Here is a 16,365-nt window from a genome sequence, read left to right as displayed (position 1 = left end):
ACGCCGCCCTTGGGCAGAGTAATGCAAGGCAGCGACGTGAGCTGCTTTGCATTACAAGGTTTACCAAGCCATATAGGCCCACACAAGGTGGCCTTGTGTGGCTTGGTAAAAATCACTCTAGGTTTAGCGACAGCCTTGCACAAGGATTATGCTAAATTTTGATAAATATGCCCTTCAGTGTTGAGTCATGGTATCCCTCTGATCACTAACGTTTCACCATTCTGCATGAGGATTTTCAGTTGGCCACATACATCCTTGTGTTTCTTGTTAATGCAACTTTTTCACAATTGATTCTTTCTCATACAGTTCTAGATGTCAATGACGAGAGCCCCACCTTTACTCCAACGGAATACAATGTTTCTCTCGCTGAGGATGTACCTCGAGATTTCGTTGTGGCACGCATGAATTGCGCCGATGCCGATGCTGGTCTGAACGCTGAGCTGAGTTACTTTATCACTGGTATGTTTTTTGTTGTTATTTAAAAAAAACTTTTTTGAGCATCTGGTAAAACTCGCCTATTTTAAACCAAGGGCCCGATTTACGAGCCCCTTGCGTTGCTCTTGCACCACGCAACGTGGTGCAAGAGCAACGCAAATTAGAAATGAGATTTACGACACCACGCAAGGCCTCCTTGCAGGGCCCTGAGTGGCCTCATACATTTTGAGTAATGCAACGCAGTGTAAATCACTGCGTTGCAATACTCAATGCCAGGGAGGCATTTCCATGGGCGTAAATTGGTGTTCCCATGCAACATCCATGGATATTGATAGATTCCCAGATGTACCACAAGTGGTAAACCAGAGGATGCACCAAAAACCTACACCTTCCCAGGTTATGTAAAACAAGGAGAAATGTATTTATTTCTCCTTGTTTGTTCTTCTTTCCATGTGTGCTACATTCTGCACTAAAACAATCCTCCTTATAATGCTGTCACCCTTACACCATGGTGCAACGTTGCCTGCATTGGCGCTAGGCAGCCCAAAGCGCACCAGCGCAGGAGATAAGGTTAGGTCTGGATGTGTGCCTTCAGCCGTATTGCCTCTTGGCATAAGTTATATTCTCACTTAACGCAGTGGTTTTACCTTCATATAACATGGAAGGATGGACTGCAGAGTTGAACCTGCAGTGCTTGAAAAAGGTAACTAGTGCCATATTTCAATAGGATATAACGGGGCGGCAGTTACTGGAATGCATAGACCTAAATCTCAGTCTCAGACCACACCGAGTACAATTCTGATCCCAGCCAGTGAGTTAACTATACGACAACGTGCTGGAGGGAACATACTCTCTGGCCCAACAGAATTTGCTTTTGTCCAACCTCTACAAAGGGCAGTAGCATAGTTGATGAATTGAAAACATGTTTGCGAATTTCCACATTATGATGAATGCTTTTCTTGAGTAAAAACAAACATTGACGAAATGTAACCGCTGTGAGTGATCTTCCACATGGACGAGGCTTTAAAAGGTGAGTTGACGCCTCTACCTTATAGACTGCCCCTCTCCCCTTCATCCTCATCACTCGACTGTACAGCTTTCTCTCAGCGCTCAAGATCCCAAATTGGCCTCCTGGCTCCCCCTGAGGACAATCAGTTGCTTTATCTTCCCCGCTGTGTACTTGGCATGGTGGAGACTGCAGACAGGCCCTTTTAGCCCACTCAGGAGTCAGGACGACGTTTTGAACCATACAGACTGAGATGAGCTGCCACAGAGATAAGCACGGAGCTATTTCAGCTTTTCCAAGCGGGAAGGCTGAGTCCGAGCTCCCTCTGCTGGGCTATTTTAACAATACTACACATCGCCAAAATACATTTTGTTTTGTTAAAAAAAACATGTGCTTGTACTTTGTGTTGTTTTATAATTGCCTTTACAAAGCGCTTACGAGGAGCTGAAGAGCATGATCCAAGCATCATACTGCTCCCAGGTTATTGGTTAATCAGCTGCATTTATCATACATGCCAACATTTCAGGAGAGCAAAGAGGGAGATAAAAAAAAATATATATTTGCAATGCAATAGGGCTCGCATTAGTAAAGTTAGAGGTATTAGCATTGTAAATGACACATTTTTTATTTATGTTTTTGTTTTGAAAATAGCGAAATTAATAACTTTGTCATTTACAATGCCAATAGTGTTAACTTTTGCAAACGTGACACCTATAGCATTTGTAATTCAATATGTGTTGTATGTACATGACTTAGATGTATTAATATTAAAAATAACAATGGGTTGTATTTTTTCAATATATATATATTTTTAATAAAACAGTTTTTATTACAAAAGGTATAGCATACACAGCTTGTCATTGCATATAACCCTGGGGCCGGCAGCGTCAGTAATCATGGAAAAACAGAATAGTACACAGCCTATGTGCCGACATCCCGGAGGCTCGGCGGCGATTCCAGATCAAGGCGTAATGCTAAGACCAAAGCTAACAGCGTACGGCAGCGAGGTCGACTGTTTGATATTTTTCTCTTTTTTATAAAACCAACATCGAATCATCTAACTGGAATATGCAAAATAATAAAAGCAGAGTAAAATCGTAGTCACAATTGATACGTCAAATAGGAAGAAACAGCACTAAGTTAAAGCTGCATTAAATTAACGCAGGAGTCTTCCCACAGGTCCAGCCCGTGTCATAGCTAATTCAGCAGTTGGAGAGTCACATAGTTCACCCCTGTATACGTTCCAGTGCCCCCACTTCCTGTCCCACACCTTAGGGCAACCCCGAATTTTGTATACCGTCTTTTCTGCAATCATGCACCAATCCATTTCAGCCACCCATCCCACCACCAGGGGTGTGTCCCGGGAGCCCCATTTCATCGCGATGGAACGTTTAGCTAACAGAAATCCCAGAGCTGACCATTGTAGTTCCTGAACATTGAGGTCGTTGGCACCCCAGATATCAAGGACACATGGCCTCGGTAGTGGTTGCAGTGGCTTGCCTAAAGAATCGCTCATTTTCTTGAGGAAGTGGCCCCAAAACTCCTGCACCCTCGGGCAGTCCCACAGTGTGTGAAAGAAGGTGCCAGGTAAGTTGCAGCCTCGCAGGCACAGGGAGTCAGGACGTCGTCCGATTTTTGCCAGGGTAAGAGCGGACATGTAGGCCCTATGTAACACCTTTAACTGAATCAGGCGGAACCTATGGCAGGTAGCAGATTGTCTAGGGGACATGAGGGCCGAGCGCCATTCTTCCTCATCGAAGCGGCCCAGGTCCGCTTCCCATTTGGTCCGCAGCGACGGGAAAGAGTTGGGGAGGTTATTACACAGTTTGCGGTAGGTATAGGAGATAGCCTTCTCAGGTAGCGGTTCCGATAACAATCTGACCTCAAGGGGGGAAATGGGAGGAATTGAGGAGAGGTCAGGGATGGCCGTCCGGATGGCATGTGAAATTTGCAGATATCGAAAGAATTCTGTGGAAGCTAGAGAGTATTTAGTTTGAAGCGCACTAAAAGACAAGATGGCACCCTTGTAAACCAGATCTCCCACCTCAGAAATCCCAATCATGTCCCATTTGTAAAATCCCTGGGAGAAGCAGAGAGAGCCCAGGCGTTGCGACGACCACAAGGGGGTGGCTTTAGAAAGCGTATCAGCCCATCCCAAACTCTTATTGGCTCTGTGCCACAGTGGGACCATATAAGCCATGGGGCCGACGTATCTGCGTTTAGCGGGCTTGCTATATAGGGCCCCCAGATAGCCCTCTCGACCAGTTTGGATCCTATCGAGGAGGAAGGCCGGGTTGAGGGGTGAGCCATGTGCCCAGTGGTTAACAGCCACCAACTGTGACGCCCAATAGTAGAGGCGAAGGTTGGGCAGGGCAATGCCGCCATCATACCAGCCTTGAAAAAGCTTAGACAGGGCAATCTGAGCGGCACCGCCGTCCCACAGCAAAAGACGAAGCTCACCCTCAACCATGCGAAAGTAGGAGTCAGGGATCAAGAAGGGGTAGTTTTGCAGGGCATATCGAAAGCGCGGGAGAGCTAACATTTTAAACAGAGCCGCCCTGCCCGGGAGTGACAGTGGGAGGGATCGCCAATGTGCAACGTCGCTGTGAAGTCTGCGCAGGAGGCCTAATAAGTTGCGGTCATGAAATACCTTTGAATCCGGCGTAATATATATGCCGAGATATTGGAAGCCGTCCGTGGCCACCGCAATGGTGAACCCTCAGGGCAATCGGGGAGGGGGGCCATGCAGCATATATAGTGTGGATTTAGTCCAATTAATCGAGTAGCCCGAATATTTGCCAAAGTTGGTGAGGACATGAAACAAGCTATTAATGGAAGATCGGGGAGAGGACACATAAATCAAGATATCGTCGGCATAGAGGGAGATTTTGTCCGTAACGTCGCCATTCCACTAGAGACCTCTGATGGAGACGTCCGTGCGGACCCAGTGGGTGAGGGGCTCGAGGGTGAGAGCAAAGAGCAACGGGGATAGAGGGCAACCTTGCCTGGTGCCCCTGTGGAGACTAAACTGTCGTGAAGTGTGGTCGTTGACCCTGACCTGGGCAAAAAGGTCTGTGTACAAGAGCCGCACCCAACTAATAAAGTGGGGCCCAAAGCCAAAGCGGGCCAGGACCTCGAAGAGGTAGGGCCATTCGATGGAGTCAAATGCCATCGTGGCGTCAAGGGATAAAATGGCCGCATCCTGTTGGATAATGGACTGACGACTCATGACATTGTTGACTCTGCGCAGGTTCAATGCGGTATTACGACCCGGAAGGAAACCGGACTGGTCATCATGGCTGAGGGAGGGAAGCACGAGAAGTAGCCAAGTAGCCAACAGCTTGGCCAGAACCTTCGCCTCCGTGCTAATCAAGGAGATCGGCCGATAAGAGCCGCAGCTATCGGGTGGTTTATTAGGCTTAAGGATTACAACAATGGAGGCTAGTCGCTGAGCTAACGGGAGGACGCAATTGTCTCGGCTCCGTAGAAACATATTTCGCAAGTGAGGGATAGTTTCCCTGGCCATGCCCTTGAGGAATTTGACCGGGACTCCATTTGGGCCCATAGCTTTGCCGGAGTTGACGGCGAAAAGCGCCAAAGTAAGTTTGTCCACTGTAATATCAGCGTCCAGGGTCCCCCTATCTACATCAGAGATGATCGGAAGACGCATCTCCGCCAGGAGTTGTCTAGACTCCTCAGGCGTATAGGAAGGACCCGCGGTATAGACACTTTCCAAGTGGTCGGCAAAAGCCTCCGCAATATCTTGAGGGTCATTAACCGTGACTTCATCCGGTCTAATGATGGAGGATACCCACCTGGTGCCTTGATCCCGGCGCTCTAGCCAAGCAAGCATTTTTCCTGCAGTATCTCCGAATTCGTAAACCCGATGGCGCGAGTGGAGCAGGCGGGCCCGCGCCCTCTCCTGGGCAAGTGCTTGGTATGCCAGTTGTTGAGTACGGAGACGGGCCGCGGTGTCGTCGGTGGGAGCGGTGTTGTGCGTCCTTTCAAGGTGGACGAGGTCAGATTCTGCCTGGAGGATCTGGTCATTATGTTTACGCAAATAGCCTGTTTTTAGTGTCATCGCCTCGCCCGTCACGACCACCAAGTAAGTCTCCCAAAGGGTCACCGCGGAGTCAACTGAGCCGACATTTTCAGCGAAATAATATTCTGTACGCTCGAGGAGAGCGTCTTTAATATCAGGTATCTGCAGCAACCAGGAGCTAATAACTATTGGGCCTCGAGTATAGGGACGATAGTAGGTCAGGTCTACACTAAGAGGTGAGTGATCGGAGATGCCTCGCGGAAGACCCTGCGGTCGGACGAAGAAGCCGAGATCAGCAGCGGGGCAGAATAAATAATCAATGCGCGACATACTTTTGTGTGCATTTGAGTAGTGCGTAAAATATGACGTAGTCGGGTAACAGTGGCGCCAGATGTCTACCAGCCCCACGGCTTGAGTAAAGTCGGAAAGGTCGGAGCGTGACCGATGAGAGCTGCGCTTAGGGCTGCGGTCTAGGTCGTCGCACATTGTGCTATTAAAGTCACCGCCAATCAGTAATGTACCGACAGGGAGTACCCAGCTCCCTTGGAGAGTCCAGCACGAGTGTAGGTGGAATATAAACAGAGACCAGATTTAGCGGGCGGCCCTCCCAAGTAGCCTCTACTATCGCAATGCGGCCCAGGGGGTCAGCCCATGTCTTGGAATGAGTAAGTGCCAGGCTTTTCTTGATGAGGATCCCCGTACCACGGGACCCAGACGTGAAGCCCGCGTGAACTAGTAGTGTATATCCCCCCCGTTGGAGAGCCTTGCAAGTGTTACCTAATAGATGTGTTTCCTGCAGCAGGACGATGTCGGGGGAGTGGCGACGAAGGTATTGAAGGACCACACTCCTTTTGATTTTGTGCCCCAGTCCATTACCGTTCCAGGACAGGAGCGTGAGGGTTCGAGAGTTGGGGTGCATCATAGATGTGGACTAAGGGGGTCATCGGAAAGGAGAAGTGGAAGTAGGGCTGGCGGAAGCACCAGGGCGATAAGTCAGAGTAATAGTGTGGAAGGAGAAGTTCACAAGGCATTAGGGGAACAGGCAACCTTCGGGGCGGACCGCTAGACAGCTTGAGACCTATAGTGGGTTGAGAGCAGTGGTCAACGTGACAGAAGAGGACTCTGCAAAAAAAGAAGAACACCAAGAAAAACAATGACAATGTAACAACATCATAAGAATCCCAGATCCCCCCTCCCCCCATCCATCCCCCCTCCCTGCTTCCCTGCCCGCGGACTTGAAACTATCCACACCCCAACTAGGCAGAGTGCCTGTCGCCCTCCCAACCATGGTAGGGGTACTCGGTGAGCCGGTAACACCCCCTGCCTGACTCTAGTAGTGGAGTGACCATCAAATACAGGAGAAAACTAAACGTCAAACAGTTCCCAGTGCCAAATTCACATATCAAACAGAGTACCTGGTAAGTAGTCAATGCGGCATCGACCAGGGCCGAAGAATTACACCATCAGGGACCAGGAGCCAACAAAGTGCGGAGATCCGCCACGCAAAGCGGTCCCAGCAAATAAGACCCTGTAAGAGGAGCAGGCCCGGTGAGCAACGGAAGTCAGTCCCCAACATCGTTGACACCAGTAAAGAGCTCCTGGCTACCTGGCATCTGTTCATCGCGTGCCAGATCGTCTTGAGCCTCGTGGGCGTCGCGGCGTTTCGGAGATCTTCCAGCACGGTGCCATCCCTCCAACCAGTCCCACACCTCCTCCGGCCACAAAAAGAACCATGCTTTGCCCTCGTGCTCCACTCGCAATTTTGCTGGGAAAAGCATGGAATATTTAATTTGTTTGTCTCGTAGAGCTTTCTTGACTTCCAGGAAGCTGCGGCGCCTAGCCTGGACCTTCATGGTGAAGTCCGGGAAGAGCGTAATGCGGGCGTTATCCACGAGGAGAGACGGTCCCGCCCGGGCTGCTTGGAGGATGGAGTCACGGTCCCGAAAATTGAAGACCCTCACAATAATTGGTCGGGGGGGTGGCCCCGGCTTGGGTATGCCTCCCGGGACCCTGTGTGCCCGCTCGATGGAGAAGAAGCTTGAGAGCTTCTTCCGGCGGAGGTGGGTCGTAATCAAATTTTCCACAAAGAGGTCCGCAGCAGGCTCCTCCATTCGTTCCGGCACGCCCAAAATTCGAATATTATTGCGTCGCGCCCTTCCTTCATAATCGTTCAGGAGCTCGCTCATCTGCTGCTGTTGCTTCTGGAGTTGCTCCACTTACCGCTGGAGGGTAGAAGTGTCATCAATCAGGGCCGCAGTTTTAACTTCCACGTCTTTGACCTTGGAGTCCATTTTCCGCAGGTCAGCCCTCAGCAGTGTCACCTCTATATTAACTGAGTCAATCCGCGTCTCCAGGGAGGATCTGACGCCAGCTATCGCCTGCATAACGTCCTCTAGGGTGGGGGCCTTCACTCCCGGCGAGGGGGATGAAAGATTTGGGGTTTCAGGGGAGGTCGCAGTTTTATCACCACTTTTTGTGCCCCAGGAGTTCTTATTGAGCTGCCTCTGGTTGGATGGTTTGGTCCCCTTACCGGACGCCATGAGGAACAGAAGCATCAAAGAGGCGGCGTATACGGTGTAGAGGAAGGCAGGGTGCAGCTGGAGGAAAGGTCGATGGCGGGAGAGAAAGCGATATCCACTCGGCACTACAGTCCAAACTCAGCGGACAGAGCAACACTATACGAGTAATAGAACTCCTAGCAGGTGGCGGCCAGAATTTGGGCTCAGGAGTGGCACGGAGGCTCAAGAGGGCAATGGGGAGTCCAGGTAATCGTCAAGAATCGCCACAGGGCGATGACGTCCCTAGGCCAACACATCCAAAGGTGACCCAATAAACAGAAGAGCGGATCCAGTTCAGGAATTGCAGTGGGAGCTCCTTGGGGGACCCAGGAGGGCCAAGCTGCGAGCAGGGCTTTAAGTGAAGGTCCGCCAGCTAAGTCGCCTCTCATACCAGAGCCAGCGAGGGATTGATCGTGGGTCTGTGTGTTATGCCAGCGTAGCAGATACACTCAGCGCCACCTTGTAGGTCAGCACCACACCAAATGCGTATTCGAGCTCAGGGCCACGGTGCTCAGGCCTCCACTCCAGCTAGGAGCAGCCGCAGCAGACCGGCGGTCCGAAGCAGGGGTCTGGTGATTGCTGGCGAGGAAAGGCGGCACGTTGTACTCCCGGCCGCAAAAGCAGTCCCAGAAGCTGGCGGCGGTAAGATCACGGCGGGGGTGGGAGGCAATCCGGGAGGCGGCAGGCGGTGGTGCAGAGGCCCAATAGCTGGGGTGGTGCCAGGCAGATCAAGGGCAGCACAGGCCCACAGCGGCGGCTAGCAGGTGGGGTAAGCGCCGGCCAGGTATCGCAGTGAATAGTCGGGCACAGTGGGGGGCCGGGAATGCCTCAGGCCACAGGCGAAGCCTCACAGTCAACGTACCTCCGCAATTGAAGGGGGTCACTGGTCCGCGGCGTCCGGGTCTACGCCGCACAGGAGAGAGGCCACCGCAGGAGAAAGCCGTGAAGGTCCAAGGACGGCTCCGGGGGTGCGTGCAGTCCCGTAGCGGTCTCGGAGGCATCAAAGGCAGGTATGGCTCAGCGTGCCGGGTCTCTGGCGGAAGGCAGGAGGGGAAAGGCACCAAGCGCCCGCAGCTACAGGCCCAAAAGCCGGGGTGTTGCGTAGGCGGCCCCCAACGTAGGAGAAGGAGAAGTCGCGCCGCGCTCACCTCGGGCAGTGCGGATATGGCAAGGAGGCGGCCACAGAGTCTCCTGGAGTCGGAAAAGGCATCTGCAGGGCTCCGGAGGTATGCAGCAGGGTCCGATCCACAGTGCCGTCACTGGATAAGGCCAAACCAGTGGGCACAGTTAATCACGGAGTCAAAGCGCCATCTTGCCAGCAGCCGGACCTCCGTTCAGCAGGAGCGTTTTGCCCGTGGCGCCGCAGGAATCAGGGCAGGTACCTCGTCGGGGCAGGCACTGGGTTCAGCTGTGGGGCCCCCCCGAAGTTTGGGGGGATCCCAGGTCAGGAATCGGAGAAATTCGGCAGATAAGCAGGCAGGGGTCGGGAGCCGCGTTAGAGAGCGCCCATTCCCATCGGCTGCTAGCCACGCCCCTTTTTTTCAATATTTAATACTTAAATAAAAGTTATTGTAATTTATAATGGCAATAGCTTAAACTTTTGCAAATAACTTTTTGGAAGATTATGTTTAGTGTATTTTATGGTGATGAAAATACAAGAACAGAAGTGAAATATTAAAAAAAAATTGTGACATTTGTAATAAAGTTTGAAACATTGAGAGAACATATTTGAATCAGTTGTTGTTGAATGGTTGCACAGATTGATGCTGTGGTGGCTCTGAATGATGTTGTGGCGGCGACGAGTGATGCTGTGGCGTTCAGTGATGCTGTGGTAGCGCATACTGATGTTGTGGTGCCCCTGAGTGATGCTGTGGTGATGCGATGGATAGTGAGATCGATAGATAGATAGAGGGAGGCCGAAAGATAGAGGGAGGGCGAAAGATAGAGGGAGGGCGAGAGATAGAGGCAGGGCAAGAGGGCGAGGGATGGAGTGTGGGCGAGGGATGGAGTGTGGGCGAGGGATGGAGTGTGGGCGAGGGATGGAGTGGCCCCCTGTAACAAAAGCAGCCCCTTCTGCTGCATAATCGGCTCCACCCATCTAGCGTCCTAGGGAAATGCCCGAACCCGCTATGGCCAGTCCGGCCCTGGTTATGTTTTTCAAAGGACTGACTTTGAAATAGCTCGGTACACCTCCACACTAGCCAACATTCCGCAACCAAAAAGAGGTAGAATTTTCAGCTGTGAAAATAGCTGGTTCACACACTAATGACATCACTGTAAATTGTGCCCACAACGACATCATAGGAAATCACATGACATTATTTCATTACTAGATTAGTGGGAATGATCACGCAGCTTCTTACCCAGATGAGATAGCATTAAAAATAAATGACATGTCATACATGAGTGATCTTTGATTTCTTTGGACAGCCTTAATCTTGCTTGCATTTGCAATATACTCGCACCAGTCCTACAAGGGGACACAGGCTGCAATATAAACTAGCATTTGCAATGCCATAGGTCTTGCAATTGCGAGATTTTGAGCTATTGGCATTGTAAATGACAATGCCTTTTATTTTTGGTTAAAAAAACGTAGAATAATAAAACCCATTGTCATTTACAATACCAATAGGTCAAAGTTTGGCAAATGCGAGACCTATTGCAATATAGAGAGCGCGCTGTACCTGTAGTGGGCGCCACGCTACGCATTAAAGTTTAAAGTGAAAAAAAATGCTAAAACAGAGAGGGGTTTCCATGAAGTGGGCCCTGCGCTCAGCATTTAAGTTAAAAAAACCTGAAACTGAGCGTGGTGTCCCTGAAGCGGGCGCCACGCTCAGCATTTAAGTAAAAAAAAAACTGAAGCTGAGTGAGGTGTCCCTGAAACAGGCACCACGCTCAGCTCAAAAGTTTAAAAATGAAGAAGCGGCCACCATTGTCCTGAGAGTGCTGTGTGGGGATGTAGGGTGGGGTTGCCACTTTTAAAGTGAAAGTGCACATAACGCTCCATGCAAAAAGCGGCCACCATTGTCCCGCAAGTGCTGTGTGGGCACACTGCAAATAGAAGAAGCAGCCACCATTGTCCCCATTATTCATCAAACAAAATAGTGCTCACCGACTTATAAAGCAGACTGTGTAACAAGACAAGTAAAAGGTCCAGTCGTTATGGGAGGTTACAAATGCAGACAATGCAGTACCAAGGAGTGTCTAACAACTGAAAAGCAACGATATAGCAAGGACAGTAACAGGATCCAAATAAAACAAGCATTTACAATGCAATTGGTCTTGCTTTCGGGACCTTATAAGTGTTTAGCAAGAGCTAGTGGCTCTGTTAATGCACAATTGAGGTTACAGAAAGGTTATGTTTCAAGGCACATCTGTGGCCCTTTTCGCACATACCCATATAACCAATGTAGTGCGCAATGAACCTGTGTTGTTTTTTTTTTGCAGAGTTTTATATAGTGCGAACTTGACCCGAATCGGGTATCAGAGTGCTTTACATAGCACCAGTTACGTTACATGAGGACACACATTCATTTTTGTTAGGCACGGGGAGATTAAGTGATTTGCCCAGAATGACAGGATGTTCAGCGTCATTGCCGAGACTCGAACCCAGTTCCCCAGATTCGAGGTCGACTGTCCTAGCCGTTAGGCCAACTAGATACAAGCTCATATGTCTGAAAGGTACTTCTCCAGAAAGTTATCACAACTGAAAACGAGAATGTAGATTGGCCAACTCCTCTCTCTTTCTGTATAGTAGTGAAGTGTCTGTGTTCTTGCATCTGCTTCTGACAATGTCACCCACCAATAGAATACCTCTGTTTTGTTTGATTTGTATGCCTCAAATACAAAAGCTAATATACCACCCCTAAGTATTAAACCATATTCTAATATTCTAGTAGTTTCAGGGTGATAGTACATCTGAATTTAGGTGCAATGAGAATTCCATCCACCTCTTTATCTCCTGTTGACAGGCATCGAGTCACCACCAGGTTATTATCTTTGCCCTTAGTCATTTTGTGAAGAAGTTTGTTCAAGAGAACTAAGATAAGGTGTTAGGTACAATGTTTAGGAACACTATGTCCTTCAAGCTTGATTAAACAACAGCCAATAAATAGAACATTTCACCTACTCAGGGGTGACAGAGGTTTGTGTCCACTCACTCCAGACGTCTCTGGCGTTTTGTGAGTAGGGGTCTCTGAGCATAGCACGACTGAACTACTTAGTTTCTACTATTAAATAAGTACCCAACCAACGTTTGCGGCGCCATGTCGTGTCGTTCCTATACAGAATCTGCGAGTTCGGATAGCATGAACTGTGGGTTTGGTGGCAGACTGACACCTGACACCCCCACCAGAAATATTAGCCTGTCTGCATTAGCTAGCTAACAGTGCCACTAGTGTCTCCTCTTATCGGGGAGAGAATCGTTTCTGGCAACCTTAGAACATGACAACCCTGATCCCCCAGGATCGTGGAAACAATGTACTACTTTTCGCCCAGTCACTCCTGCTTACTTATTCGTTCTCAGAGAGTTACACAGAAGCAACAGTAGGGAGGGTTACAATAAAGATTTAATGGACAATTTCTCTTCTAGGGTAAATTATATGTGCTGCGACAATCGTTAGACAGTAGCAGAGATATATGATCAGCAGCACAGTGAATGTAAATGGATAGTACAGTGCTACCATTTTGCAATAATCATAAATGCATACATGAATATAAAATGTATGATAAAAGAAATTGCATACTAATACAATGCCTATCTAGATGTACCCAAGTATCCCTAGCAAGTGAGTAGGTGTGAAGCCAAGAATCCCTATAGGATTTAGGTGAACCCCATTACCTGACGTGTGAGAATGTAGGAGCCCTTCTTGGTCTTGAGTAGGACACATTACGAGGGATGTTCAGACCACTGTCAGCTGGAGCATCTGCATGCAGGAGCTTCAGCGTCTCTGGTCGGTTTGTCTGCCTGGAAGTCTTGGTTCCCTCTGCCTAACACTAGCAAGATGTGCTGTATTTATGCAGAAAGTATCTAGGGCCCCTTTGTCCCTGGTCTCATGTATTAGCCATTGTTGGATTTGAGGATGACGTATGGGATAAATAGTGTACGTAAATATGGTGGGGAAGGTGGTGTAGCCCCTGCCGGGTTTCCAAGAACCCTTATGAATATTCATTCATACTGTGTGAGTCTATTGATGAAGTTATAAGACTATTGTTTGTGGGAAACCCTCCTTCTGCACCCAGGTCTGGAACTAGGTAAAGGTTCAATCCTAAAAGCTCGTTACAGTGTAGTGTAGGGGAGGTAATGTAGGTGAAGGGGTATATTGTTACCCGTGCCTATATTAGGGTACCCATATGGAACATAACACAAGAAGTGTCCCAATTTGATAACTGTAAGATAGCCATCTTTCTGGATTACACATAACTCATTCAGGAGACTCTTACATCCTTCACAGCTTTGCTGTGTGTGCCTTCTTCGTGGTTCTATCCATTTCCCTGCAACTGCTCGCGGTACCCGCTTCGCGGGTCCCGCTTCGCAGGGGTGTTTGCAGCCAGAGTTAAGACCCTGTTTCTGGAGCTGGTGGGATCTTGCACCGAGGAGGAAGAAATGTAGGCAGGGCTGCGAGCGTGCAGCGCGCTCGGGACTTCAACTCCCAGGAGCGCCCGCTGCCAGCCCTAATCGTCAGCACCTGGGCCGCTCTCCCTGCCTACGCCCTCCCATCATCACTTGCCATTGAAATAACCCCAGCGCTTAAACCAACGTGGGACGCTTTGCTGTGTGTGCCTTCTTCGTGGTTCTATCCATTTCCCTGCAACTGCTCGCGGTACCCGCTTCGCGGGTCCCGCTTCGCAGGGGTGTTTGCAGCTAGAGTTAAGACCCTGTTTCCGGAGCTGGTGGGATCTTGCACCGAGGAGGAAGAATTGTAGGCAGGGCTGCGAGTGTGCAGCGGGCTCGGGACTTCAACTCCCAGGAGCGCCCGCCGCCAGCCCTAATCGTCAGCACCTGGGCCGCTCTCCCTGCCTATGCCCTCCCATCATCACTTGCCATTTAAATAACCCCAGCGCTTAAACCAACGTGGGACGCTTTGCTGTGTGTGCCTTCTTCGTGGTTGTATCCATTTCCCTGCAACTGCTCGCGGTACCCGCTTCGCGGGTCCCGCTTCGCAGGGGTGTTTGCAGCCAGAGTTAAGACCCTGTTTCTGGAGCTGGTGGGATCTTGCACCGAGGAGGAAGAACTGTAGGCAGGGCTGCGAGCGTGCGGCGGGCTCGGGACTTCAACTCCCAGGAGCGCCCGCCGCCAGCCCTAATCGCCAGCACCTGGGCCGCTCTCCCTGCCTACGCCCCCCCTTTAGCTCCACCCCTTAAAGGTCTCATTGTGGCCCGCTGCGCGGGAGCGACCGGGAGAAGCCCGGGACAAGGGCGGGGCCGTTTGAGGCCGTTAGAGAACGTTTGAGACCGGACCGGGCCATTCCCCTTGGCTCTACCTTTGCTTGTCCAATCTTTGTCTTTGTTCCAACTATTCCTTGAGGTACCCAAGGTATAGACACAATGTCCGTGCGCAAGTGCAGAAATAGGGCAGCTAAAGGGAAGAAGCTGAATGGGACTCTAGACGATTTTATAACTAGAACTAATAGTGCCATCGATGTAGAAATCAATAAAATGCAGCAGAGAGTCTCTATGGACCTCGATGCAGCTAGAAGAATATCCCAGGAGCTGTCCCTAGTGAGGAAATCATCCTTAGGCCATCTTGCCACAGTCAAAACTCCCGAGCGTCGGGTAGGCACTGCTCCTAACCTGACGCAGGCAGTTGTCCATCAGATGCCGGTCTCCTCACTCCCAGGCCCTATGGGGGGCTCTCCCTTTCACCAACCTCCAATCATACCCCTTCCTTGGGTGGGGTGGAGCTGGCAAGGGGAGTCCCAATAGAGATAACATCTAACCCTAAGGGGGAGGGCGGGAGGAATCCCTTCACATTGAAAGAGGGTACTATACAAAAGCGCAAGCACCACACGACATCTGCCTTCTCTAGGCGAAGGTTGCAAAGGCCCAGATCCTCACGGGTCCTAATCCTATATTAGGGGGGGTGTCCATCATACCGCCCCACTCTTCCCCCAGGTATTACCACCTACAGGGCATACCAACACAATCACTGTAGATACTAGTCGGGCAGCTTCAGAGGGGGAGCAGGATTTAGTAATAGAGGATGAGAATAATGGGGCGCCAGTGTATGTGATAGAGGGAAGAGATGTGGAATTCTTAACGATTGTCTGGGAAACACTAAAGAAACTTCTAACCCCTCTGGAAGTCAGATTATCGCGCATAGAAAACCAGCTGCTCGAGACAGAAAAGAGCATTTTAACCTTAGCAACTCTTAGCATAGCTGATAACAAATCGAATAGCACACCTGGCCCAATCCACCCAACACCAACAACCACAGTTATCCCACCCGTCCCTCCTGTGACGAAACCTATTCCTAAACCCCGATCCAAGCCAGTAACAAGCAATACCATTAATGTTGCAATGGAGTTACCCAAGCAACCGCTTGCACAACCCGTCCCAGCCACGAAGGCCGTAGCAGCCACAAGGGCTAAAATACAGAAGCCCTACTATCCTAACTCACACGGGGTGAAACATGGGGAGAAACAGCGCGGGGGATTTATCGACCTCCCCCCGGATGTTAGACCTTATGTAGTGGTGCTAACAGGAGTCCCGGAAATTGCATACCACCAGCAGGAAAACTTTGGGTCACTGAGAAACAAGGTAATACACTGGCTAAATGAAAACAGGCCGTTACCCGTCCACCTGAGAAGTAAAATTCTCATGGTGCGAAGGGTACCATGGATAGGCACCTCGCACAAATCAGTCCCAGGTGACTGTATAATTGTTTCTTTTGATGACCCTAATACAGCACATCACATATGCACATGGAACGATTACGGGGGTACTCCACTATAGAAACCAGACCCCTAACCTACTTTTACCCCCCGCTTTCACGTCCCAAAAATGGTGGGAATTGGCCTTTGTCTAGAAACCATGTATGGGGTGATCCAGTAGACAGTTGGCAGGGCACACAAGGGAGTTGGAATGGGGTACCTACCTATAATAGATTTGGTTGCCTTGAAGATGTTGATTGACTTACTGGCAAGTGTCTTGCACAACCTCTTTTGAGGACTTACCTTCCCCCCTACCGCGCTCTGCCGCTGTGCTATCTTCAAGTATCCCCAAAAATTATAACTCACTAGAAAATAGGGCCTTGCACAATGAGGGTAGAGTTGCTGAATCTCGACTATCTGATATAGTCCTTGAATCCCTCAATGATAAAGTAG

General features: G+C 50.0%; 1 protein-coding gene across 1 annotated transcript in view; it reads left to right on the top strand.

The window, feature by feature from the left end:
* Positions 1-451: 451 nt before the first annotated feature.
* Positions 452-16,365, top strand: part of CDH23 (cadherin related 23) — a 1,152,220-nt gene continuing 1,136,306 nt past the window's right edge. Inside the window, exon 1 of the mRNA XM_078641088.1 lies at positions 452-459. The gene's annotated coding sequence lies outside the window, so the exon portion shown is untranslated. The remainder of the gene's footprint in view (positions 460-16,365) is intronic.

Source organism: Lissotriton helveticus, chromosome 5_1 (assembly GCF_964261635.1).
Source record: "Lissotriton helveticus chromosome 5_1, aLisHel1.1, whole genome shotgun sequence".
NCBI lineage: Eukaryota > Metazoa > Chordata > Amphibia > Caudata > Salamandridae > Lissotriton > Lissotriton helveticus.
The sequence above is the reverse complement of the archived record's forward strand: the minus strand, read 5'-3'. Positions and strand labels throughout refer to the sequence as shown.